Source organism: Saccopteryx bilineata, chromosome 10, assembly GCF_036850765.1.
Source record: "Saccopteryx bilineata isolate mSacBil1 chromosome 10, mSacBil1_pri_phased_curated, whole genome shotgun sequence".
In the NCBI taxonomy this organism is placed as follows: Eukaryota; Metazoa; Chordata; class Mammalia; order Chiroptera; family Emballonuridae; genus Saccopteryx; species Saccopteryx bilineata.
The window spans coordinates 33,908,069-33,922,455 of NC_089499.1; the positions used below are offsets into that span (position 1 = coordinate 33,908,069).

Genomic DNA, 14,387 nt, shown 5'->3' on the forward strand with positions numbered 1-14,387 from the left:
CAGTCAGCAACTTGATTTCAATAGCAAAAGGGCTCCCTCCCTGGATAAGGGCTATCTCTGCTACAGCCATGTGATGTAAACGAGCAGAAGAGATAGTTATGGACTTTTTTTTTTTTTTGTATTTTTCTGAAGCTGGAAACGGGGAGAGACAGTCAGACAGACTCCCACATGCACCCGACCGGGATCCACCCAGCACGCCCGCCATGGGGCGACGCTCTGCCCACCAGGGGGCGACGCTCTGTCCCTCTGGGGCATCGCTTCGCTGTGACCAGAGCCACTCCAGCGCCTGGGGCAGAGGCCAAGGAGCCATCCCCAGCGCCCAGGCCATCTTTGCTCCAATGGAGCCTTGGCTGCGGGAGGGGAAGAGAGAGACAGAGAGGAAGGAGTGGGGGGGTGGAGAAGCAAATGGGCGCTTCTCCTGTGTGCCCTGGCCGGGAATTGAACCCGGGTCCCCCGCACGACAGGCCGACGCTCCACCGCTGAGCCAACCGGCCAGGGCCAGTTATGGACTCTTTATTAAACTCTTTATCACATTCAATACTTCTGTCAGTCAGTTGGCTCAACTTTGTAATCATCTTAACCCTGCAACTTTGTTAACCCTCTGTATAGGATGAAGACACCCACAATTGTATTTCGCTTACTGACTACCTTCTTTTTATTTTTTTTTAAAGAGTACTTTATTTTTTTATTTTTATATTTTTTTACAGCGACAGAGTGAGAGTCAGAAAGAGGGATAAATAGGGACAGACAGACAGGAACGCAGAGAGATGAGAAGCATCAATTATCAGTTTTTTGTTGTGGCACTTTAGTTGTTCATTGATTGCTTTCTCATATATGCCTTGACCATGGGGCTACTACAGACTGAGTAACCCCTTGTTCAAGCCAGAAACCTTGGGTCCAAGCTGGTGAGCTTTGCTCAAGCTACAATAGATGAGCCTGCGCTCAAGCTGTTGACCTTGGGGTCTTGAACCTGGGTCCTCCCCATCCCAGTCCAATGCTCTATCCATTGCGCCACCGCCTGGTCAGGCCCACCTTCTTGTTGTTAGGAATAATTTACAGAAGACTCCTACTAATAACACTGACTTAATCGTTTTACAAATAAATGTTCTTTATAATAAACAGGGACTTAACTGAGCTGGATATGCAATAACTTCCATGGAGGATTTAAATTAAATTAAATTAAATTAGTCAAGCTATCCAGACATGAGAGTGCTTCTTGCTGTTTTTTATATCAGTAAAATAGTCTCTTACAGTGCCAAGAGATGACTGCAAAGAAACAGAAAATATAGTAACAAAAAGGGGAACCTTTGTCCTAGGAAAATGATGGCTTGGACACAACCAAACCAATCTTGCTGATAGGGGTTTAATTACCTATGCTTTAACATATACATGAGCTAACACATTAGGGCAGGAGTCCCGAAACTTTTTATATTTATTTATTTATTTATTTATTTATTTATTTATTTTTGTATTTTTCTGAAGCTGGAAACGGGGAGAGACAGTCAGACAGACTCCCGCATGTGCCCGACCGGGATCCACCTGGCACACCCACCAGGGGCGACTCTCTGCCCACCAGGGGACGATGCTCTGCCCCTCCGACCCAAACTTTTTATACAGGCGGCCAGTTCACTGTCCCTCAGACCGTTGGAGGGCCGGACTATAAAAAAAATTATGAACAAATCCCTATGCACACTGCACATATCTTATTTTAAAGTAAAAAAACAAAATGGGAACAAATACAATATTTAAAATAAAGAACAAGTAAATTTAAATCAACAAACTGACCAGTATTTCAATGGGAACTATGCTCCTTTCACTGACCACCAATGAAAGAGGTGCCCCTTCTGGAAGTGCGGTGGGGGCTGGATAAATGGCCTCAGGGGGCTGCATGTGGCCCACGGGCTGTAGTTTGGGGACCCCTGCATTAGGGTCTTAAAAAGATGATTTTGTAAAGTAAATAATAATATGCTATTTTAATTCAAAGTGTATAGCAAATATTTATATCTGTCCAAAATATAGCCCTGGAAAATCATTCAATGGGTCTATTTGTAATATGGCAACTGGACTTTATCTAAATGCCGCCATTTCAGTGGTGTAAATATGTATTAATTATGATTTGTATGTTTTCTCACTGGGTTGAGGCATTCCCTTGCAGGAGAGCTATAGCCTAATGATAGAAAAATTATGGCGAGAAAAATTTAATTCTAAATTGGGTAATTCCCTCTAAGTTAGTGACTGAGAGACTCATTTTACCGAACAAATAATGCAATTTATTTGGAATATTTAGCCTATTCTAAAAGAAGCGTTTAATCTCCCTTGCCCAAAAAGCTCTCCCTACAGTGCTCTTCAACCTGAGATCTCCATTTGGTAAGTGTAAACCTTCTTGTAAAATTGTCACTGGCCGTTCTATGCAGCTGGATGAAGGGGCATACGAACAAATTCTGTGAAAGGGAGACATTCTGCATTACAGTAGAGGGCTTATTAACTTGCCTAAAGAAATTAATAAATTAGTAAGATTCATTTCACAATGTGCTCCTGGGAGACAAAGACTTCAAAAGACCATAACTTGCAACTAAGAATATTGTCCATCGAGAAGAATATTGTCCATTGAAAAAAGACATTAGTATTGGGGGTGGGCTAAAGGCAGGCAGAATCCTTGTAGCCTGGTGCTTGGTTTTGGGATTAAGCCTTTACCACCCTTTTTGATGTGAAGTGGTACAATCCCATCATGCCCCAGATAAGAGACTTTGTATTAGAGACTTCCCTATTTTGTATATTGGATTGGGGGTTTGGATTTCTACACTATAAAATGGGGGCAGAACGGGAGCTTGCTCTCTCTTGGTTCCTGGGATTGGTGTTGGAGGGCAAGGCAGAGAGAGGCCACGTGGAGGAGGCCAGGAGAGGCAGCCAAGATGGCCGGGTGCTGAGAGAGAGGCCAGTTTGGGCAGAGTTTGTGCAGGGAGAAGGAAGGAGATGGGGAACAGAGGTGAATAAGTCTGGTGAGCTGGAGACCTTTGATTCTAGGAAACTCGGATAGATCAGTGGCTTTGTGAGCATTGAATGTGAGTGGGTTTTGGAGCCCAGTGTGTGTTTTTTACTTGCCCACTGGGTGCAAGCAAGGATTAAAGACTATGGCCCACCAAAAAAAGAAAAAAAAAAAAGAAAAAAGACGTTAAAGACTCTCCAGTATTGCTAGAACAGAACTTTTCAGGTGCCTAACCATGAATGAACATCTGCTCCTGCCTGACATTTGCCTCTACCTACAGCCAAAGGACGAGAAGCAGCTGACATCAAAGACAGCTTTCCCGAGGCCTATATACCTGTTGGGCAAATAAGTTTGTAAAATGTGTTTTTTATGTTTGCTCGCTAATATTTTGCATTGGCTTGTGTAGCGCCGTGTGTATGTAGTCTGTGAAAGGTGCAGCAGATTGCAAATTGTGAATTACCTTCCTGCTTGGGAATGGTCATTGTTTTGCTAATGTTTGCTGGGGGAGGGATTTTGATTGCCCTCAGCCTGTTTTGCAGAGAAGAAGAGACAGAGAGAAGCCAGTTTTAGAGAGAGAGAAGAAAGTGTGCAGATGGGGAACTAGAGCTGAGGGGCTGTATGGCCAGTAGACACGGTCACCATCACACCTGTCTGGCCCATGCAGGTTCGCATTAGATTTGGACAGATGGTAATGAAACAATAGAGCCAAAAACTGGCGGGCAAGCAATGCACAGAGTGGGAAGATACTTTCCTTTCCATTCAGGGCTCCCAAAGCCACTGACTTATCTGAGTTTCCTAGAATCAAAGGTTTCTAGCTCGCCAGCCTTATTCACCTCTATTTCCCATCTCCTTCTCTCTGCACAAACTCTGCATAAACTGGCTTCTCCTTCAGCACTCCGCCATCTTGGCTGCCTCTCTTCTCTGGACGTGGCCTTTTTCTGCTCTCCTACAGCATGGGCTCCTCCTAGAACGTAATCACTCTTTCCCTGGAACAACGTAATCTCTCTTCCTTTTAAAACCTTTTGGCGTGAAAGCCCTCTCCCAACACATATTAACATAATCACGCCCATCCCAAGCAAGAAGGGCAACTAATATCATCACCTGGGCAATGGGCTTCCACGTGGGCAGTGCCATCTGTAACAAAATGAGCATAATATATTTTATCTGCCCAACAATCCACCCCTATGCTCACTTTATTATCCTCAAACTACACCACTGACATCCTTGTGCAAGGAAATTAGGCACATTACTCAAATTACAACAACATGACAAATCATACAATTTTAACAATTACAAAGGTACATTTCACCAGTCTCTGAGCACTTTGCAAAAAGTGCAAAATATCCTCAGACTTTTTTCTAGCCATGGGAAAAACTTCCCAGGGCAGGGGGAGGGCTTCCATCAAAGTTGCCCCCCACCCCCATCAGGCTATTTTACATTGTCCAAAATTTGTAAGTCCATCCAACAAAGGAGCTCACCTCTGTCACTCTGGTCATAGTCCAGGAATCAGTCCAAGCACATGGGGCCTCAGCTGCACCCTTCATTTCTGCCGTCCTGGCAGGTCTTACACTGTCCCAAAGAGGAGCACATGGCAATGGCAGTCAGCATTTCCATCTCTGCTCCGGAGAGCATGATGGCCTCCACCCCTATGTCCCAAAATCGCAGACCTACCAGGGGCACTCCTTGCTGCTGGGCTCTCACCTTCTGGAGACTGCAAATTGCAACTCCATTCTGATTCTCCTCATCCTCAAAAAAGGAACTGAAAACACCAGCTCTCGCTGCTGACTCAAGCCCGGGGCTGCTGCTGCCATCTGCTCTGCAGGCCCTGCAGCCCCAGCTCTGGCCTCTCGCTGCTGCTGACTCTCCACAACGTCCAGGGCAATCTGCAACTCACCAACCTGTGATTCCTTCTCCAGCAGCTGCTCCATTTCCAGGCAAATCTCGCAAACTTGGTTGGCCTCCTTCTCCAGCACTTCCTCCAGCTTCAGGGTCAGCATCTGTTTCTCCTGCGTTTGCTCCAGCTCCTTCCACTGCTCGGTTTGCAGGTCCTGGGCAGCCTCTTCCACAGAGCTCTTGGTTTCCTCACACATGGCTGTAAAAGTGAATCTGCTCATGGTCCCCAAAAGGACAGACATGGGCAACTATAACAGCAGCCAGTCCTCTACTCCACTGCTCAAAGGTGGTGGTGGCTCCATACGGAACTGTATTGAATCCTGCCACAGACTACACCAAATGTATGGCCAGTAGCCACGGCCACCATCACAGCCGCCTGGCCCATGCAGGTTCGCATTAGATTTGGACAGATGGTAATGAAACAATGGAGCCAAAAACTGGTGGGCCACCAGCTTTAATCCTAGCTTGCACCCGGCGGGCAAGCAATACGCACAGTGGGAAGATACTTTCCTTTCCATTCAGGGCTCCCAAAGTCACTGACTTATCTGAGTTTTCTAGAATCAAAGGTTTCTAGCTCACCAGCCTTATTCACCTCTGTTTCCCATCTCCTTCTCTCTACACAAACTCTGCACAAACTGGCTTCTCCTTCAGCATTCTGCCATCTTGGCTGCCTCTCTTCTCCTCCCCGTGGCCTTTCTCTGCTCTCCTACAGCATGGGCTCCTCCTAGAATGTAATCACTCTTCCCCTGGAACAGCGTGATCTCTCTTCCTTTTAAAACCTTTTGGCGTGAAAGCCCTCTCCCAACACATATTAACATAATCACGCCCATCCCAAGCAAGAAGGGCAACTAATATCATCACCTGGGCAATGGGCTTCCACGTGGGCAGTACCATCTTTAACAAAGTGAGCATAATATATTTTATCTGCCCAACAGGGGCTTTGTGAGCTCCGCTGAGACTGATGGGGCCTTTGATTCTAGGAGGAACCAGAAAAGATTCTCCTGGTTGTGGAACCGGAGAATGCGTCAGGGCTTTGGGAGCCCTGAATGAAAGGGAAGTGTTTTCCCTGCCCATTTGCTCATTGGCTGGTGCGAGATTCTAATAAGTGGAATGGCCCACCAGTATTTGGCTCCACTGTTTCTTTACTGTCTGTCTGAATTCAGTGTGAACCTGCAAGGCCATGACAATAGCAGCCACTGGCTCTACAATACCCAAAACTTAATGTGGAACTTTATTAGTTTGATTGTCTTTAACTGTCTGCTAATATTAATCATTAATAATAATAGACTTGTTAATTTGGTTTTTTCTTTCAAACCTTGTGTATATAATCCAATTGTTATTATAATTGCTAAAGGTGTATAAGATAACTTCTGTATTTTCAATAATACTCTAAAACAGTTTCTCTTTTTTAAAAAAAACTATTGGAGATGACGTCAAAGTAATGGCGGGGTAGGAAGCGATACCGATAAATCTCCCCCAAAACTCAACAAGATCTTCAACCAGAAACAGAAAAACCTATCCTTGGAGCCTCCAGATGTTTCGCAATACACTCGAAGGTATGGTCGAGCGAAAAATTGGCTAAATATATAACCAAACCCCGAAGGAAATAGGAAGTAAGAAATGCTCTGCCTTCCTCACTAATCTAAACAGGGTGGCTTTCTCTGGGATCTGTGAATATAGAAACTGAGGCAGGCAAAGGGGGTGAATAGATCCAGGCCGTGGTACAAACAGCCGAACCAGGCTGTGGCACGGAGATCGAAGCTGAGGAAAAACTGTTCCTGTGGCAACCCGGGCAATACAAGCTAACACTCGCGCCAAACCCAGACAAAGAAAGACAAGCGGGGCAGCCATTTTACCCAATCTCCTGGTCGGCACGCGCAGATAGTGGGCGAGAGATTTCTTCCAAAGCCCCAGGAGTGGGTGCCCGTGTTACCCCACAGAGAGGCAGAGTCAGAGGCCTTTGTGTGGGCCGAAAGCAGAATTTCTGGGCAGCCCCAGTGCCCTGGGAAAGCCGTGCAATGGAGGGAGCGAGAACTAATTCCAATGGTGGAACTGTTCCGTGCTGGTAGGAGATTCACTCAGAGGGAAACGCGGCCAGCCTGATATCCTGGTCTGCGCGCGCAGATAGCAAGAGATTCCTCCGAGTGCCTCGGCAGTGCGCGCCCGTGTTATCGCACAAAGGGGCAGAGTCAGGGTCCTTTGTGTGGGCCAAAGCAGAATCTCGGGCCGCCCCAGCGCCTTGCAAAAGTCGCGCATGGGGATGGAGCGAGAGCCAATTCCAACGCTGGAACTTTTCCATGCGGTTGGGGGTTTCACTCAGAGTGTGAGACTACTGGCCGGATATCCTGGTCTGCGCACGCAGATAGTGATTGAGAGTTTCCTCCAAGTGGCCCGGAAGTGGGAGCCTGCCTGTGTTACCGGACAGAGTGGCAGAGCCAGAGGTCTTTGAGTGGGCGGAAACCCCACCTGATTATGCTAGCAGCTCTGACTGACTTAGCCTTACCCAGAGCCCTGTGCTGAGTGGAAATAGAGTGGGGAGTTGCCAGGCCTTTGAGCCTCTTACTATCCAGGCAGAGGCAGCAGCAACCCCATAGGTGGATTATCAGGCTACTAATTGAGGAAGGAAAGATAGGAGAAAGGCTCCAGGAACACGGACTCTCTCACTGTCGGAGCCTATAAATGCTAATGAGCTTCGACTGCCAACGAGACTAAAGCACAGTACACGACATCGCCATAGAGACTTATCAACTGCAAACCTCTACCTGAGCGTGCCAAAGGGGCAGAACCCGGGGTACAGAGTCACCGACCAGGAAGAGAGAGAGAAAAGAAAAAGCAAGAAGATAACCTCTCAAAATCAAGAATAATCTGCAGACTTTATAACCTATCCCATTTTATTATATTTGTTCATTTGTTTCTCTTATCTTCATTCTTGATATTTTTTTTTCCTCCTCCAATTTGGCCGATTAACTCTCTGCCAGTCTTACTCTCTCCTCTCCTTGAACTACACTACCCATGAGTGTTACATCTCCCATGATCTTTTCTTTCCTCTTCCTTTCTCTCTATGAGGGTCGCACTCCAAAACCCTTAACTCTCTCTCTCTCTCCTCTTTTTTCTTTTTTCTTCTTTTAGTGGTTCCCTTTTTTTTTTCTCTCTCTCTCTTTCTTTTCTCCTCTATATTAGTTTCTTCCTTTCTCCTTTACATCTCCTCTCATTCAAACCTCAATAATAAACAAATTATCTTATCTGGGACTCAAAGTTATGTTTGTGGCATTTTGGGGGGTTTTTACTTCACCTTTTTAACTCACTAGCAGTGCTCCCATCCCTGGCTCTCCATTTTATCTAGTTCTTGTTCCCCGAAATACAATAGTAATTTTTTAATTTGTCCCCCCATTTTTCTGTTTCCTTCTTATTCCTCTCATCATAACTCTTAGTAAGACAACACCTAAAAGCAAATCATTTTATTCTTGACCCAAATTTTTTCCTTATTTGCTTTTTGTGGGTCCATACCCCCGTATTTTTTCTTTTTTTCTTTTTTCTTTTTGCTTCTTTATAACTTTTCCCCAATTCAGGCCCTCCATTACAGGCATTGTTTGTTATAATTCACAGTTCACCACAAGATTTTCTCAAGAAAGAGGAGAGAGGAGAGGAGAGGAAAAAAGGAGGGAGGGGATAATTTCCTTTTTTTTAAATTTAAATTTTATTTTATTTTTCTTTATTTCATTATTAATTTTTTAAAAAAACCAACTCTTTTCGATTTTTTATTTTTTTAACTTTTTATTCTTTATTAAATCTCATTAATAATATCAACAAAACCACCCTCAGATGCCATTAAGGAAGAGAAAATCGAATATCATGGATACAAAAGAGAGGTAACACAGCTAGATGAGGAAAAAAATCTATGGAGAAAAAAATTTAATATATTGGAAACCTTGGAGCTAAATGACAGAGAATTCAAGATAGAAATCCTAAAAATCCTCTGAGATATACAAGAAAACACAGAAAGGCAATTTAGGGAGCTCAGAAAACAACTCAATGAACACAAAGAATATATGTCCAAGGAAATTGAAACTATAAAAACAAATCAAACAGAGATGAAAAACTCAATTCACGAGCTGAAAAACAAAGTAACAAGCTTAGCTAATAGAACAGGTCAGATAGAAGAGAGGATTAGTGAAGTAGAAGACAAGCAACTTGAGGTACAACAGAGAGAAGAAGAAAGAGACTCAAAAATTAAAAAAAATGAGATAGCCCTACAAGAATTATCTGACTCCATCAAAAAGAATAACATAAGAATAATAGGTATATCAGAGGGAGAAGAGAGAGAAAATGGAATGGAGAACATACTCAAACAAATAATAGATGAGAGAACTTCCCAAGCCTGTGGAAAGAACTAAAGCCTCAAGTTCAAGAAGCATACAGAACTCTGAGTTTTCTTAATCCCAACAAACCTACTCCAAGGCATATCATAATGAAATTGACACAAACCAATAGCAAAGAAAAAATTCTCAAGGCAGCCAGGGAAAAGAAGAATACAACATATAAAGGAAGGCCCATTAGATTATCATCAGATTTCTCAGCAGAAACTCTACAAGCTAGAAGAGAGTGGACCCCAATATTTAAAGTCCTGAAAGAGAGGAACTTTCAGCCATGAATACTATACCCATCAAAGCTATCCTTCAAATATAAAGGAGAAATAAACAGATACAGAAAAGATGAGGGAATTTATCATCAGAAAACCCCCACTCCAGGAATTACTAAAGGGGGTTCTCCAATCAGATACAAAGAACAACAACAACAAAAAAAACAAAGCCACAAGTAAAAGCTCCAAGAAGAACACAATAAAACCAAATTTAAACTGTGACAACAACAAAAAGAAAGGGGGGGGGGAGAGGATGGAGATTAACAGTAGCAAAGGACGATGGAGTGCAAAAGTACTCACAAAATAGTGCACTACAATGAACAGGGTAGGAACCCTTTTCATTACTTAAAGGTAACCACCATTGAAAAAACCACCACAGAAGCACATGATTTAAAAAAGATAGCAACAGAGGAAAGATGTATGGAATACAACCAAATAAAAACAAAAGATAGAAAAACGAAAGAGAAGGATCAAACAAGACACAAAACTAACAGAAAGCAATATATAAAATGGCAATAGGGATCTCACAAGTGTCAATAATTACACTAAATGTAAATGGATTAAACTCACCAATAAAAAGGCACAGAGAAGCAGAATGGATTAAAAAAGAAAATCCAACTGTATGCTGCCTACAAGAAACTCATCTAAGTAACAAGGATAAAAACAAATTCAAAGTGAAAGGCTGGAAAACAATACTCCAAGCAAATAATATTCAAAAAAATGCAGGTGTAGCAATACTCATATCTGATAATGCTGACTACAGGACAGCAAAAGTACTCAGAGACAAAATTGGCCATTTCATAGTGGCTAAGGGGACACTGAATCAAGAAGACATAACAATTCTTAATATATATGCACCAAACCAAGGAGCACCAAAATATATAAGAAAGCTACTTATTGACCTTAAAACAAAAACTGACAAATATACAATCATACTTGGAGACCTCAATACCCCGCTGATGGCTCTAGATCGGTCATCCAAACAGAGAATCAACAAAGGTATAGTGGCCTTAAACAAAACACTAGAGCACCTGGATATGATAGACATCTACAGGACATTTCATCCCAAAGTGACTGAGTATACATTTTTCTCCAGTGTACATGGATCATTCTCAAGAATTGACCATATGTTGGGCCACAAAAACAACATCAGCAAATTCAGAAAAATCAAAGTTGTACCAAGCATATTTTCTGATCATAAAGCCTTAAAACTAGAATTCAACTGCAAAAAAGAGGGAAAAAATCCCACAAAAATGTGGAAACTAAACAACATACTTTTAAAAAATGAATAGGTCAAAGAAGAAATAAGTGCAGAGATCAAAAGATATATACAGACTAATGAAAATGACAATATGACATATCAGAATCTATGGGATGCAGCAAAAGCAGTGATAAGAGGGAAGTTCATATCACTTCTGGCCTATATGAGCAAACAAGAGAGAGCCCAAGTGAACCACTTAACTTCCCACCTTAAGGAACTAGAAAAAGTAGAACAAAGACAACCCAAAACCAGCAGAAGAAAGGAGATAATAAAAATCAGAGCAGAAATAAATGAATTAGAGAACAGAAAAACTATAGAAAAAATTAATAGAACAAGGAGCTGGTTCTTTGAAAAGATCAGCAAAATTGACAAACCGTTGGCAAGACTTACCAAGGAAAAAAGAGAAAGAACTCATATAAACAAAATCCAAAATGAAAGAGGAGAAATCACCACAAACACCGTAGATATACAAAGAATTATTGTAGAATACTATGAAAAACTTTATGCCACTAAATTCAACAACCTAGAAGAAATGGATAAATTCCTAGAACAACACAACCTTCCTAGACTGAGTCAAGAAGAAGCAGAAAGCCTAAACAGACCTATTAGTAGAGAAGAAATAGAAAAAACCATTAAAAACCTCCCCAAAAATAAAAGTCCAGGCCCTGACGGCTATACCAGCGAATTTTATCAAACATTCAAAGAAGACTTGGTTCCTATTCTACTCAAAGTCTTCCAAAAAATTGAAGAAGAAGCAATACTTCCAAACACATTTTATGAGGCCAACATAACCCTCATCCCAAAACCAGGCAAGGATGGCACAAAAAAAGAAAACTACAGACCAATATCTCTAATGAATACAGATGCTAAAATACTAAACAAAATACTAGCAAATCGAATACAACAACATATTAAAAAAATAATACATCATGATCAAGTGGGATTCATCCCAGAATCTCAAGGATGGTTTAACGTACGTAAAAGGGTTAACGTAATACACCATATCAACAAAACAAAGAACAAAAACCACATGATCTTATCAATAGATGCAGAAAAGGCTTTTGATAAAATACAACACAATTTTATATTTAAGACTCTCAACAAAATGGGTATAGAAGGAAAATATCTCAACATGATAAAGGCCATATATGATAAACCATCAGCTAACATCATATTAAATGGCACTAAACTGAAGGCTTTCCCCTTAAATCAGGAACAAGACAGGGTTGTCCACTCTCTCCACTCTTATTTAATGTGGTACTAGAGGTTCTAGCCAGAGCAATCAGACAAGACAAAGAAATAAAAGGCATCTATATCGGAAAAGAAGAAGTAAAGGTATCACTTTTTGCAGATGATATGATCCTATACATCGAAAACCCCAAAGAATCCACAAAAAGACTACTAGAAACAATAAGCCAATACAGTAAGGTTACAGGATACAAAATTAACATACAGAAGTCAATAGCCTTTCTATATGCCAACAATGAAACAATTGAGAACGAACTCAATAGAATAATCCCCTTCACGATTGCAACAACAAAAATAAAATACTTAGGAATAAACATAACAAAGAATGTAAAGGACTTATATAATGAAAACTATAAACCATTGTTAAGGGAAATCGAAAAAGATATAATGAGATGGAAGAATATACCTTGTTCTTGGCTAGGAAGAATAAATATAATCAAGATGGCTATATTACCCAAAGCAATATACAAATTTAATGCAATTTCCATCAAACTTCCAATGACATTTTTTAAAGAAATAGAGCAAAAGATCATCAGATTTATATGGAAATATAAAAAACCCCGAATAGCCAAAGCAATCCTAAAGAAAAAGAATGAAGCTGGGGGCATTACAATACCTGATTTCAAACTATATTATAGGGCCACGACAATCAAAACAGCATGGTATTGGCTGAAAAATAGACACTCAGACCAATGGAACAGAATAGAAAGTCCAGAAATAAAACCACATATATATATAGTCAAATAATTTTTGATAAAGGGGCCAAGAACACACAATGGAGAAAAGAAAGCCTCTTCAATAAATGGTGCTGGGAAAACTGGAAAGCCACATGCAAAAGAATGAAACTGGACTACAGTCTCTCCCCCTGTACAAAAATTAACTCAAAATGGATCAAAGATCTAAACGTAAGACCTGAAACAATTAAGTACATAGAAGAAGACATAGGTACTCAACTCATGGACCTGGGTTTTAAAGAGCATTTTATGAATTTGACTCCACAGGCAAGAGAAGTGAAGGCAAAAATTAATGAATGGGACTACATCAGACTAAGAAGTTTTTGCTCAGCAAGAGAAACTGATAACAAAATAAACAGAAAGCCAACTAAATGGGAAATGATATTTTCAAACAACAGCCCAGATAAGGGCCTAATATCCAAAATATACAAAGAACTCATAAAACTCAACAACAAACAAACAAACAATCCAATAAAAAAATGGGAAGAGGATATGAACAGACACTTTTTCCAGGAAGAAATACAAATGGCCAACAGATATATGAAAAGATGCTCATCTTCTTTAGCTATTAGAGAAATGCAAATCAAAACTGCAATGAGATACCACCTCGCACCTGTTTGATTAGTTATTATTAGCAAGACAGGTAATAGCAAATGTTGGAGAGGTTGTGGAGAAAAAGGAACCCTCATCCACTGTTGGTGAGAATGTAAAGTAGTACAACCATTATGGAAGAAAGTATGGTGGTTCCTCAAAAAACTGAAAATAGAACTACCTTATGACCCAGCAATCCCTCTACTGGGTATATACCCCAAAAACTCAGAAACATTGATACGTAAAGACACATGCAGCCCCATATTTATTGCAGCATTGTTCACAGTGGCCAGGACATGGAAACAACCAAAAAGCCCGTCAATAGATGACTGGATAAAGAAGATGTGGCACATATACACTATGGAATACTACTCAGCCATAAGAAATGATGACATTAGATCATTTAAAGCAAAATGGTGGGATCTTGATAACATGATATGAAGCGAAATAAGTAAATCAGAAAAAACCAGGAACTGCATTATTCCATACATAGGTGGGACATAAAAGTGAAACTAAGAGACATTGATAAGAGTGTGGTGGTTACGGGGGGAAGGGGGAAAAGGGGAAGGAAAGGGGGAGGGGGAGGGGCACAAAGAAAACTAGATAGAAGGTGACAGAGGACAATCTGACTTTGGGTGATGGGTATGCAACATAAATGAACGACAAGATAACCTGGACTTGTTATCTTTGAATATATGTATCCTGATTTATTGATGTCACCCCATTAAAAAAATAAAATTATTAAAAAAAAAGAAAAAAAAAGAAAAAAAGACTATTGCTAAAGAAAGGGAAAGATGTTTTAAGAAATTCAAAAAATGTGGGTATAAAATCACGGCCCTTTATAACTATTGCTAAGGCACAGGACATTTACTGTTCTCTTTGTGAGGTCGGTTGGCAATGGGGGAAGATCACATGAAGAACCACCCATGCCCATGACTGCCAAAAGAAATGGCCCAGGAACATTTTGAAAAAACAACTGTCAGCCAATAAAATTTTGCCGCAACCTATCACCCCACCACCACCCTACCAATGCTG

General features: G+C 41.2%; 1 non-coding gene across 1 annotated transcript; it reads right to left on the reverse strand.

Moving 5' to 3' along the window:
- Positions 1-423: 423 nt before the first annotated feature.
- TRNAD-GUC (transfer RNA aspartic acid (anticodon GUC)) lies at positions 424-499 on the reverse strand. Its single transcript has one exon. It is a non-coding gene; the product is annotated as a tRNA-Asp (tRNA).
- Positions 500-14,387: the final 13,888 nt, after the last annotated feature.